Below are 11,183 nucleotides of genomic sequence, written 5' to 3' on the forward strand. Positions count from 1 at the left end.
CTGCAATCTTCAGAGAGAATACACATGTGATTTTGCTGAAAACCGATATAATATTAGTCAAATAAGCCCCCTCATTAATTTTCCAAAGAAACCAAACACTTCACGAAGGATTTGAAGAATCACTGTGCTGCTGCTGACATGTGGTTGCTGAATATTGTATGCACTGTATTTAATTAAAATCATTGAATATGAAATGCATTTTTATAAGCTTTTCATAGAATAATATCTTCCAAGTTAAAGGCTGAAAGAAAAAGATGTAAAACTCTGTGATAGATATTAATTCCACAGATAATTGGGTAAAAAAAGAAAGCAGACCAGAGCAAATGTTTTGAACGATCAAATATACCAAAGCAAATAATAATTTAAATTACCTAATTCTGGAATATTTTCTTCAGTATATGTGAGAGCATTAATCAAGAAGATCATAAAAATGATTTAAGAAAAAAATACTTTTCAAAGTATTGAAACAGTAATTCTAATTATGTCAGTTATCTTGAGATGATAACAGACAAATTTATAGGTGAGTTGATAGGACACAATACATGTCATAAATGAGATTTTTTTATTTGTCTTCTGTGATATATATTATTTTAAGATTTTAGCATTTCAATGAAATTATGGTTGAAAAAAAAAAAAACAAAGAGATAGTTGGAAATACCTAGGCATTCATTTGATAAACAGAATAGAGCACCATAGGCAATGCAGAAGCAGCCATCCATCACTCTGTTTTTTACTAACCACTTGCTTCTCTTTTCAAATAGTAATCTCCTTGGGGACCACCCTTTCTCTCATTCGCTGGAAAGCCAGTTCATGTACAGCTTTAATTTAGCGTTTCCACATGTTCCCAAGGTCTTGTGTTTCCTCTTTTGGATAGAAACATATATAGACTGGCAGACACTCCCTTTCCACAATATTGGAAAGAAACTCAGAACAGCGGTGACCAAATAAAACTCTAAGTTTTCTTTAGTGTTTGATGAAATGAGAAACAAAGACAACATAGTGAATTTTAAATAAAACGTATTCATTTTTTGTAATTTGTACTTTCTCATTGTTAAAATGTTCTTTATGTAATCAAAAGATGTTAATAAAAATGGCAGCTGTTTAATTTTGTTCTTTACCTTGATAAAATTAAAATGTCAAAACTATGCCACTTGAAACCCTCCAGTTTAATTTTATTTTTACTAGTCTCTAGAAGCCAAAAATCATGACACAACTGCTTCAGTTTCACATGAAAATAAATGCGTTGCCTGTTGAAAATGCATTTGATTCATATGATTCTTTTAGCAAATATTGATTTTTCTGTTCATAATCTATATATGCTTGTAGTAACGTAAAAGCTCTAAACTATGTTTTTTGTGAGATGGTTTCTGACTCTGTATCCATGTGTGTTTTTGTCTGTCTCTTTCTGTTTCTCCTCTTTATCCTAATGACTCCTCTAAGAATTTGTCCATGTCTCATAGAGTATCATTAAAACACCTTTGTCCAAACTTCTGAACTGGAATTTTCTTGCTTAGCAGAGCAAAATGTACCGATGACAAAAGAAGGCAAATATATTTTAAATACACTCTAAATCAAGTTCTTGATAACTTAGTATTTAGAGCTGGAATGTGAGTTTGGACTGAGGCAACAAACTGCATGCAGCACTAGTGAAAGTGAGTCGCCTTCACCATAACACAGGGGTTCCCAGGCTTTGGGACCAGTAGGCACAGTGAGAAATTCATTTCACATTAGAACCCAGAAAGCACATTCACAGAGACAAAACCAAACATCCACAACTGAAGTGTCATCCTTATTTCATGCAATGTACTCTCACATTTTTTATTTTGTCATTTTTTTAAGCTGATCACGTTTGTCATATTGATTTCACGGCCTACGAAAGTGTCATGGCTCACAGTTTGAAAATTGTTGCCATAAAGCATAAATCGTAAGGTTGCTATTGAATTTCATAGCAATATGAGGTTCAAAATAATTTCCCTTAAATCAATATAAAATTAGAAACTTAGCCTTATCAAATAATTTTCTAGTATGTTGGTTTTAAATTCCTGAAGGAAAGAAATAACTATTTTCATCTCATGTTTCTCAGTTTTCCTTTCATCTGATCTGTTTGGCTCTATCTCAACACTCCTTGGTTTTTCTTTAGATAAATTTCTTCTAAACTGGAAAAAGGATAGGAAAGGGAAGATAAATAAAAATGTGTTTTTTTTAAGATAAACTTCGAGGATCTTAGTTTTAGCATCAATGATGACTCAAACATTGACTTAGATTTCTGAATTATAAATATGAATTTCTCAGAAAATGTTCTAAAATTTTAAATTGTTAATTTCAAGTAGTATACTAAATTCTTCGCAATGTTTCTTTTCAAATAAATAAAAAGTAGGTAAAATTTTAAATTCGTAAATATGTCAATTATGTTGTTTACCTAAAAATAAAATGCCCTTTTAAAGTGAGAGGCAAACAAACAATTATTTGAGATCAATAAGAATAGCTATTCGGGAATCATTAATTCAGACCGAAGCTCAAATAATGTTCCAACTAGAAGATGAGGACAATGGGTATTTATGAGAAAAGGAAGGGGAACAATGACATCAACAGAAGGCATTTCTATTGGTACAGATAACGTAACATAGTGATGTTAATTCTAAACACTGTTTTTAATTTTTAGTCCTGTAATCATCAGTTTAGTAGTCATAATATCTGCTTTCTTATCATTGCAAACAGTTTTGCAGGGACACAAGTTTGCTTAAGCCCAGTCTAAAGGTTATTTTGCCCTGTTTTAACATTATAAAATTTGAGGCATAAGATAAACAAGGCTGTTCCTCTGGCAAGGCAGTTCTGTTTCCATTTTTAAAGGGACTCCATTTATATTGTTGTTTACAGTGTATACATGGATATGCGTGTGTGTGTGTGTGTTAGTGTGTGTGTGCGATACACATACCAACTATGACAAGAAGACCAGACTTAGAATCCAAAGAGAAGTGGTTCAAGTCCTAGTTCCAATTTCGTTCCAACTGTGTGATTTTTAGAATTTCTTCTAAAATTTCCTATAAATGGAATATGATTATGCCTACTTCGACAGCTGTTATCAGGGACAAATTAGATAAAATAAGCAAAAATAAAGTGCCATTGAATGTTCATTACTATTAAGGATTTCCGGGAATGATCTGTTTATTTCATGCCAGGGGGAAAAAATTAAATTAGCCTCACCGACCATTTCTACTGACTTTCATGTATGACTCTAATCTTTAATTCACGTAATGCATGTAAGTAGAGAAAAAAGCCCCTTTAAGTCAAGGAAATTATAGAGAAAAGATTAATAATATAGTTGAGACTAGAAAAATATCAAATTCTGTACTTTCTAAAATCTTTACACATTTGAACATGACTATTGTTTTGTTTTTGTTTTAGGACAGGTGTCAGTTACACTCAAGAGACTGATTTTCTCTTTGTCAGTCATTTATTTAACACAAGTTTGCTATGGGAATTATAATACTTTCACAAGTCAATAGCATACAGGATAATCTCTTTTAATAAACATATAAAGAAATAACATACTCCAAAGAAATGACAGATTAATCACACTATTGTTCCAAGCAAAGAGAGAGAAAAGGAATAAAGTCCAAATTTAACAGAGGTGTATCTTTTTATATGAGTTTGGTCTCTCAGGAGAGATGGCTTGAGCAAACTGACTTCCAGCTGCCAGCACAAAAAAGAAAGCCCTTGTCGTTAGAACACGGGGCTAGGTAGAGGAAGGCGCCTGTGTGGCAGACAGGCTAGCTGCTCTGGGGTTAGCACTACAGGGACTGATGCACGGGTTAGTGCTGACCAAAGAGGTGCCTTGTCTACAACAAGAACAGATGTCCCTTCTCTTTCTGAGACTGCTTCAAGGTTTAGCACCACTGCTGACCAAAGAGTCACCTAGACCATAGCAGGAGCAAATGTCCCAAGATCTTCAGAGAGCTGATTAGGCCAGCAAAATGTGCTTTACCCAGACTAAAACTCAGTATTTATAATCTAGGGGTCCCCTTGCCATAGTTGCTTCTCCACATGTTCTTATCAATAAGCCCCCAGCAGGGCCCCTCGGCAGCTAGGTTGCTGGGTGCTTATCAATGACAACAGTAGTGATGATGACATCCTGACACAACTTACCTGATTCTTATATCAAAACAACTTTATGTGTAGGATCTGTTGTCTTTGTCATAAATAAATAGATCAAATCAACTTCACTTACTTCATAAACAAGTGGATTTGAAATGATATTCAACAATACACAACAAACCTCAAGTGATTACTGCTGAAAAAGTTCCCATTCTCTGAAGGACTTAAAATTTCAGCTTCTCTTGGCTTCTTTAAAAACCATGTAGAAAACATATGTATATTCTGGTCAGAATTTGCTTCTTTTAACTTTTAAGCGTTTTATAATTTATCAAATAGTGATTCATCACTATATCTTGATTTCATTTTCAAAACTAACAAGAGGAAATTGTACACCAATCAGATGAACATATAAATTATTATATTAACTGTAATATGCAATGTTTGACCTTCATATTCTAGATTAGTGTTCTCTGGACTGGAAGGTCCCCCACACCTCGCCCAACTCCTTCACATTTCCATTTTGCGCTAACTTTATGATATACACTACTATAATAATACTTGGATATAGTCAATAAATGAATAAATGTACCTATAATGAGAGCATATATGACAATATTTTATTTACAGGTATACATAACCTAAAATAATAATAATAAAAAAATCGGTCTAAATTACTCTGATTTGATACCGAAGTACAATTTACTGTAACAATATAAAGAATTTTGACATAAGTTATAATAGATCTTAAAGAAAATAATTTCTCTAACGCTCAGTTTTGGTATGTAAAACTGTTGGGCATTAGAAAGAAAAATGGCTCCTTGAAGAAATGATTTCAGTCTTGGCAGGGAAATGTGAAGGATGAGCCTGCTTCAAGAGTAAGAAAACTATCAAGAAATAGTTTCTTCTCTGACACCAGAGAAGTTTTTGCCTCCTGCCTCCCAGGCCAGATGGCACCAGCCGGTCACCTGGACCCAGCCCACAACTCTGGGCCACCGGGGCTGCACACTTCCAATCTCGGAGGGCCCCCAGGATGCCAGCTGCACCACCCGACCCCTCCCCCAGCGTCACGGCAGCCCCTGGGCCCAGCGAGCTCGGGCCCTGTCAGCGAGCTGGCCTTCAATGCTGCCGCAGGTGTGATGGAGCCCCCGATGTCAGGGGCAGGGGAGGCCCCAGATCCAGCCCTGGACCTGCTGCCGGAACTGACCAACCCCGATGAGCTGCTATCCTACCTGGGCCCACCTGATCTGCCCGCGAACAGCAGCGAGGATCTGCTCTCTCTCTTCGAGAACATCTGACCCTGTAGGCCCCGCACCCCACGCCAGCCTCCCCCACCGCTACCCTTCCCCATGGCCCACCTGCAGCCTCTTGTCCCTGAAGCTGCGGGGCGCCAGCTGGAGATGCACGAGAACCGGGAGGGGGCGCCCACAGACCACCGCCCACGGTACCTCTGCACCTCAGGCCCCGCCAGCAGCCCGGGGGTGGAAGAGGGATCTGCGGAGGCCCCAGGAGCTTGAGGTCACCGCTGGACACACCGGGTGCGCCGGGCGCGACCGGCCTTGGATAAGCAGGACAAGAACAAGGGCCCAGCAGGGAGCCTGCGAGGTCAAGGGCGGGAGTGGGAGGCACGTCCCGGCAAGTCACAGGACTCGGGAGCCAAAAGAGGCTTCCACTGCCTAAAAGTGAGGCAACATGGGTAATGTCCATAAGGATAATAACTGAAAGAGAATGCCTGTGTAAATTCAAAAATGGTCACTTTTGGAGGATGCTAGAAAATTAACTTATTTGAAAACCGGTTAAAAAAATTAATTAATTTATCCCTTCTTTTCTAAAAAATAAAAGTATTCAAGGCAGATGAAGGAAAATAAAAGAAAGATAGGTGACATTAGCCTGAAGTAAAAAATGGCACTTGAATTTTTCTAACCAATGGCATAACTTCTATTCTTGTTCTCAATATAGAAATATCCAACCAAAAGTAATATAACATTATTTTTTCTCAAGGATTTGAGAGTTTGATGCCTTGACTAGTTGATTTCATAAAGACAAATGATTCTCCTACCTAATTTAAAACCTCTTGGAATCTATTGTTCAGATCAATTCTTTATAGATGGTTAAAGTGAAGAAGTTTTAATAAAATTGTCTTTCTTTTCAGTGGTTAATCCTTATGACCTGAAAAATCCTTTTGAGCTGATAATGTTTCCTTTTTCTTTTCTCTTCTTTTTTTTTTTTTCTGTCAGCAGAAATGAAGCAAAATAAATACCCTATTCTACGGTTCCCTTCAAGGATATAAATGAGGCTAAAAGTATCCTGGCTTCTCCCTCTAAGCTGGCTAAAATCCCTATAGCCATTTGCTTATCTTAGAGGGCCTGGATAGCTCCTTTAAATTAGATTTTATATAGTATATTCCTGTTTTTTAAAAACTCTCTGGGCAGCAGTAAAAATTCCCATTCCTTAAAGTGGTACAATGAAGATACCTGCTCATTTCCCCTTGTATGCTTTCCTACACACTCGACACGTAAATATTTCTCCCTGCCACTGTGTATGAGCCTTTAGTGATGAGAACAAGATAGTTTAGCCACAGCACAACAGAATGAGGGGCATAAGCTACAAAACATGAAATCATTTTAAAATGAAAAAACAAATTATTCTCCTCTTTCTCCTTTCCCATTTTAACAGTTCTGTATACCACTCGAGAGAGAAATAGTCTGTTACTTGGAATTAGGTAACCTAATTTTATGTCTCAATTCTTCTGTTTAATGATTGCAAACAACGAAATCTCTGAGGCTCAATTTTCTCATCTGTACACAGAAAATCATCATCATCATCACCAGACTACAACATTGAAAATAAAAAAAATACAAAACTGCTTGTATAGTAAATACATAATATAAACTATCAACATAATTATAAAAATTAGAGAATTAATAAGTGCTAAATTTTAGATATTACACAGTATTTATGTGCTTTGTACAGTTAAGCAATATATGTGTGTGTGTGTGTGTGTGTGTGTGTGTGTGTGTGTGTGTGTGTGTGTGTGTATTCACATTGAATTTTCACCAAAACAATGAGGTGTTAGTATCTTCAGCTTACTAATCAGGAAACTAAGACTCAGAGAAGCTAAGAGACTTGTCAAAAGACATACAGAATAAGTATGTCAAGATTAAATGTGAATCTGGATCTATGTGACTCTACAACCAAACTCTATAACTCAGGTTATTCTGCATTTCTACACAAGCAGAGGGGAAAAAATGACAGAGGGAGAAATGGGAGGAAGAGAGAGAGAAAGAAAGAGAGAAGGAGGGATGATTGAGGGCAGAGGGAGGGAGAGAGGGAGGGAAGGAAGGTGGAGGGAGGAAGAGAAGAGGAGAGAGATTGACTTAAAATATAAAATAACACTCTTAAAAATGTAAGCAACAGATTACTGAATCAAATAGTGCATCACATTCTTGAAAGAAGTTTACGACTGCCTTCACGAGTATTGTTTAAGTTTGCTAAGTAAAGAATTTTAGTATAAATGTAATAAATTAAGCTATATCTATTATGTGCGATTCGTTAGTAATCTTTTTTACTTGATTAAGATCTAGTAATGATATATTCTTGCCTGCGCTACAGGGATTATTTCAAGTGCTTTAAAATCCTCATATCCCTGAAAGCCTTTTTGATACAGACACGTTAAATCCTTTACAGTCAATCTAACTTGAATTTAGAAAAATGATTTTTAGAGTTTCTCCAAAAATACCAAAGGAGGTTTAAAATCCCCCATCATCATCCTCAAAGAGCAAAGTGTTTGGCCACAGATGCATCCCATTGCCTCTCTTTCCGCTTTGATCTTCCACTGCCTCTGGCTCAGGGTTTGTTGGTTTGTTTGTTTGTTTGTTTGTTTGTTTGTTTTGGACTCTGCCTCTCAACAACAGTATTCAAATATGTGAAGCTCACTTCATATATGGATTTTTAACTTAATTCTTCTATTTCTGTTCCTTGCAAATCAGAAATTTTTAACAAGTCGTCTTAACACCCCTTCACCCTTAAACACGGGATGCACTTTAAATATACACTGTTAAAGCAGAGAACTGAGACATCATCCTACGAGTGAATAATCCTATGGATTGTTTCACATGCCTGAAACATGCTTCTTTCTTACTTTCTCCTTTCCTTCTCCAGTACATCATAGTACTGCCCTCTAAGATGGGAGAAAAGGAAAATATTTGCTTTCCTTGGAGGGAAAGTTTGGTGCTAGGAACATGCACCTAAAGTACTTTATCCAAAAGCATAATCTGTGCTTGGTGTTGTCAGGAAGCTCTTCTAGCCTCCATTTCTCTGGCATGATAGGCTTATCCCCAGGTGACTGCTGGGAGCATTCACCTGAAACTGCCTGAGCTGACGGTGTATATGGATTCAATTCATCTGAGGATTAGTAAACACGAGGCCATTTTTCCAGGTCTAGCTGAAATTCCATCTATGAAGCCTTCTTAAATCATGCGAATCCATAGCACTTTATGGTACTTATAGTGTATAATTCATAGAAAACTCAGAAATGTTTTTAGAAGCGATATTTAATACTTTCTTGGTTATAGAGCGATTTCCCTCTCTTTCTGACATTTAGTAAAGAACCGAACAGAACATTTTAATATCTGCTAATGGTATCATAAATCAATAATAATAAATATCTATTAAAATAATCCTTTATTTTAGATAAAGCAGACTTTATCTTTAAAAAAAATGCAGAAAAGAATGGGATGCATTTTAGGAAGATGTGCATAGAAATAATTAAAATATTTTAAAATGGGAGTTCTTAGCAAATTATGGATAACTGACACTCCCTGATGATGACAGGATGCTGCCGCAAATAATAACAGCAGGGACTGTATACTAGGCATTTACCCCTTGCCAGGAACTGGGCTAAGTGCTTTACACTCAGCTTTCCCAACACCCAAGAAATGTGTTATTCTATTTTATACATTATGAATGAGAAAACTAAGAGCAGTTAAGTAAATTTTTAAAAATTTCAGCTAGGTAGTGGAGTCAAGATTTGGAACCCAGGCAGTTTGATTACATAGCCCATGATTTTGAACTAAACTGAATAACTTTGGCATTATAGAAATTGTATTATACGTATAATTTGGACAATAGAACAATAGAATTTTGTAAAAAATAATGCAGTTTGTCCTACTGACAGACTTTTGTATTTCAAAGAAACCTTAAATTTACAACATTGTCTTGTAAAGACATGTAGAAACATGGTGAAGTGTGTGTTCGAGGGCTTCAGATTAGCAGTAACCATGTTATTTTTCCTGAAGAAATGTAAATAATAAATTTAAAGAGTTCCTAGTGAATTATATTAATACAATTCAAAAATAATAATGTATTAGTGAAAATTGATAAATCAAGCCCAAACACTATTGGTTATATCCTTTGCAGCACATAAAATCCAGGGACCTGAATTGGTGAATGGAAGGAACAGTTAGGGGAAGCTGGAGACAGACATACTGGCAAAGTCCACCTGAAAAAGGCATGCAGTCAATCTACTGTGACCCAGAGGGAAGGAAATGCCCTCTGGTCTCACTTATGATTGCCTTGGTCTGTTCCAATCAGAAGCCAAGGGCAAGGGAACCCATTAACACAGTCCATTCCAGGCCAGCAGTGTAGGTAGAGAGCAGAGTGAGGGCAAGAGTGGACCTAAGAAACCAATAGAAGATAGGTAGCTAGCAGAGGTGTCATCTGTGCATGTCTTCTATTTTTCTAGTGTTCTTTTTAAAGTTAAAAATATGTAGTTATAGTTGCACCATTCTGGAAAATTCTCCTACATATTAAAAATCTAAATCTAAAGCAAAATCATTTAAATATGCATAATAAAAACTTTTGCCTTAAGAGAAGATTTTATCTTTGCTTCTTTATCTATTACGTCATACTTTTATTGAGTACTTCCTGTTAGATATGGTGCTGGGAATCAGAAATGATAAGACAAAGAATAAGTAGTCTTTGTTTTTAGAAACTCGCATTCAATAGGAGAAAATAGCTAAACAGTTAAATTACAACAGTGACTTGGTAAGTGAATTCAGTTGTGTTGAAAGTCCATTCCCTGACTTATTGCATTCCTGAAAATGAGTTTTCTCCTTACCTCTGTTAGTTTTGAATCTCATAAACAATGAGCACAATGCTTGGATAGTGGTATTTGTGGTAATAATGTATATTTATTCTATATAGCCATAATATTAAAACTTGCTGCTCAGAATTCTAAAGCCTGAGTCTGTGGTATTCTCACTGCTTTGACACATTTCTTGATCAAGATGATTTTGCAACTAAGTTTTACTGTTCTTCCCTTCAATTTGTATTTCTAAAGCCTCCCCTAGGGTTTCTTGATCTTGGTAAATTCTTTGATTGAATGCAGTGTGGGAAATGTAGAATGGTTATGTAATAAGAGCATGGCTCTTGTATAATACAGAATGATTAGTCTTGGGATTTGGGCTTAGGCTCCTGAGACATACTAGCTTAAAGCATCTCTGCTTTTCTAGACCAGAGGTAAATGTACAATCTTACAGAAGAATGGATTTAAATGAAAAGCAATAAACAAATCCTCACCTACCTGTCTCAGGGAAGAAGGAGTGCAAAGAGACTGGGTCTCCTTAGGTTCCCAGATAATCTTAGCATTATTATTAAGGGGTTTTAGAAAAGATTTTTTTATTTTGGGGGCTAGTGACATTTCATAATTCCACAGTACCCTCTATTTAATAAAGCTAAATCAAGCCAAGATCAGAATGTTGCTGGGGAAAATAATTAGGTGAGAAATTTAGAAGAAACATGAAATCAGTTTTTCTCTCCAGCAGAAGTACAGTGGGAAGAGCAGTTATGTTTACATCATATAAAACTGGGTTCTAATCTAAGCTTTTTCACTTTGTTCTTTAGGCGAGTTTGTTCATCTCTATTAGCTGTTTTAGATCCCTTCTTTATAAAAGAGAGATTGTAATGCCTACCTACTCAGGGTTCTGATGAGATTTAAGTAAGAAGTAAGATTAAGTTTGGAAATAGTGTATTTTATGCTCTCCGTGAGGTAACTTCTCTGTATTGTTATGATTGGTGTTATTCCATGGTGC

The 11,183-nt window shown here is 36.2% G+C and overlaps 1 pseudogene; it reads left to right on the plus strand.

Moving 5' to 3' along the window:
* The first annotated feature begins 2,579 nt into the window (after positions 1-2,579).
* LOC120591174 (zinc finger MIZ domain-containing protein 2-like) lies at positions 2,580-5,823 on the plus strand (annotated as a pseudogene).
* The last annotated feature ends 5,360 nt before the right edge of the window (positions 5,824-11,183 follow it).

This window comes from Pteropus medius, unplaced genomic scaffold, assembly GCF_902729225.1.
Source record: "Pteropus medius unplaced genomic scaffold, Ma_sr-lr_union100, whole genome shotgun sequence".
Lineage (NCBI taxonomy): Eukaryota > Metazoa > Chordata > Mammalia > Chiroptera > Pteropodidae > Pteropus > Pteropus medius.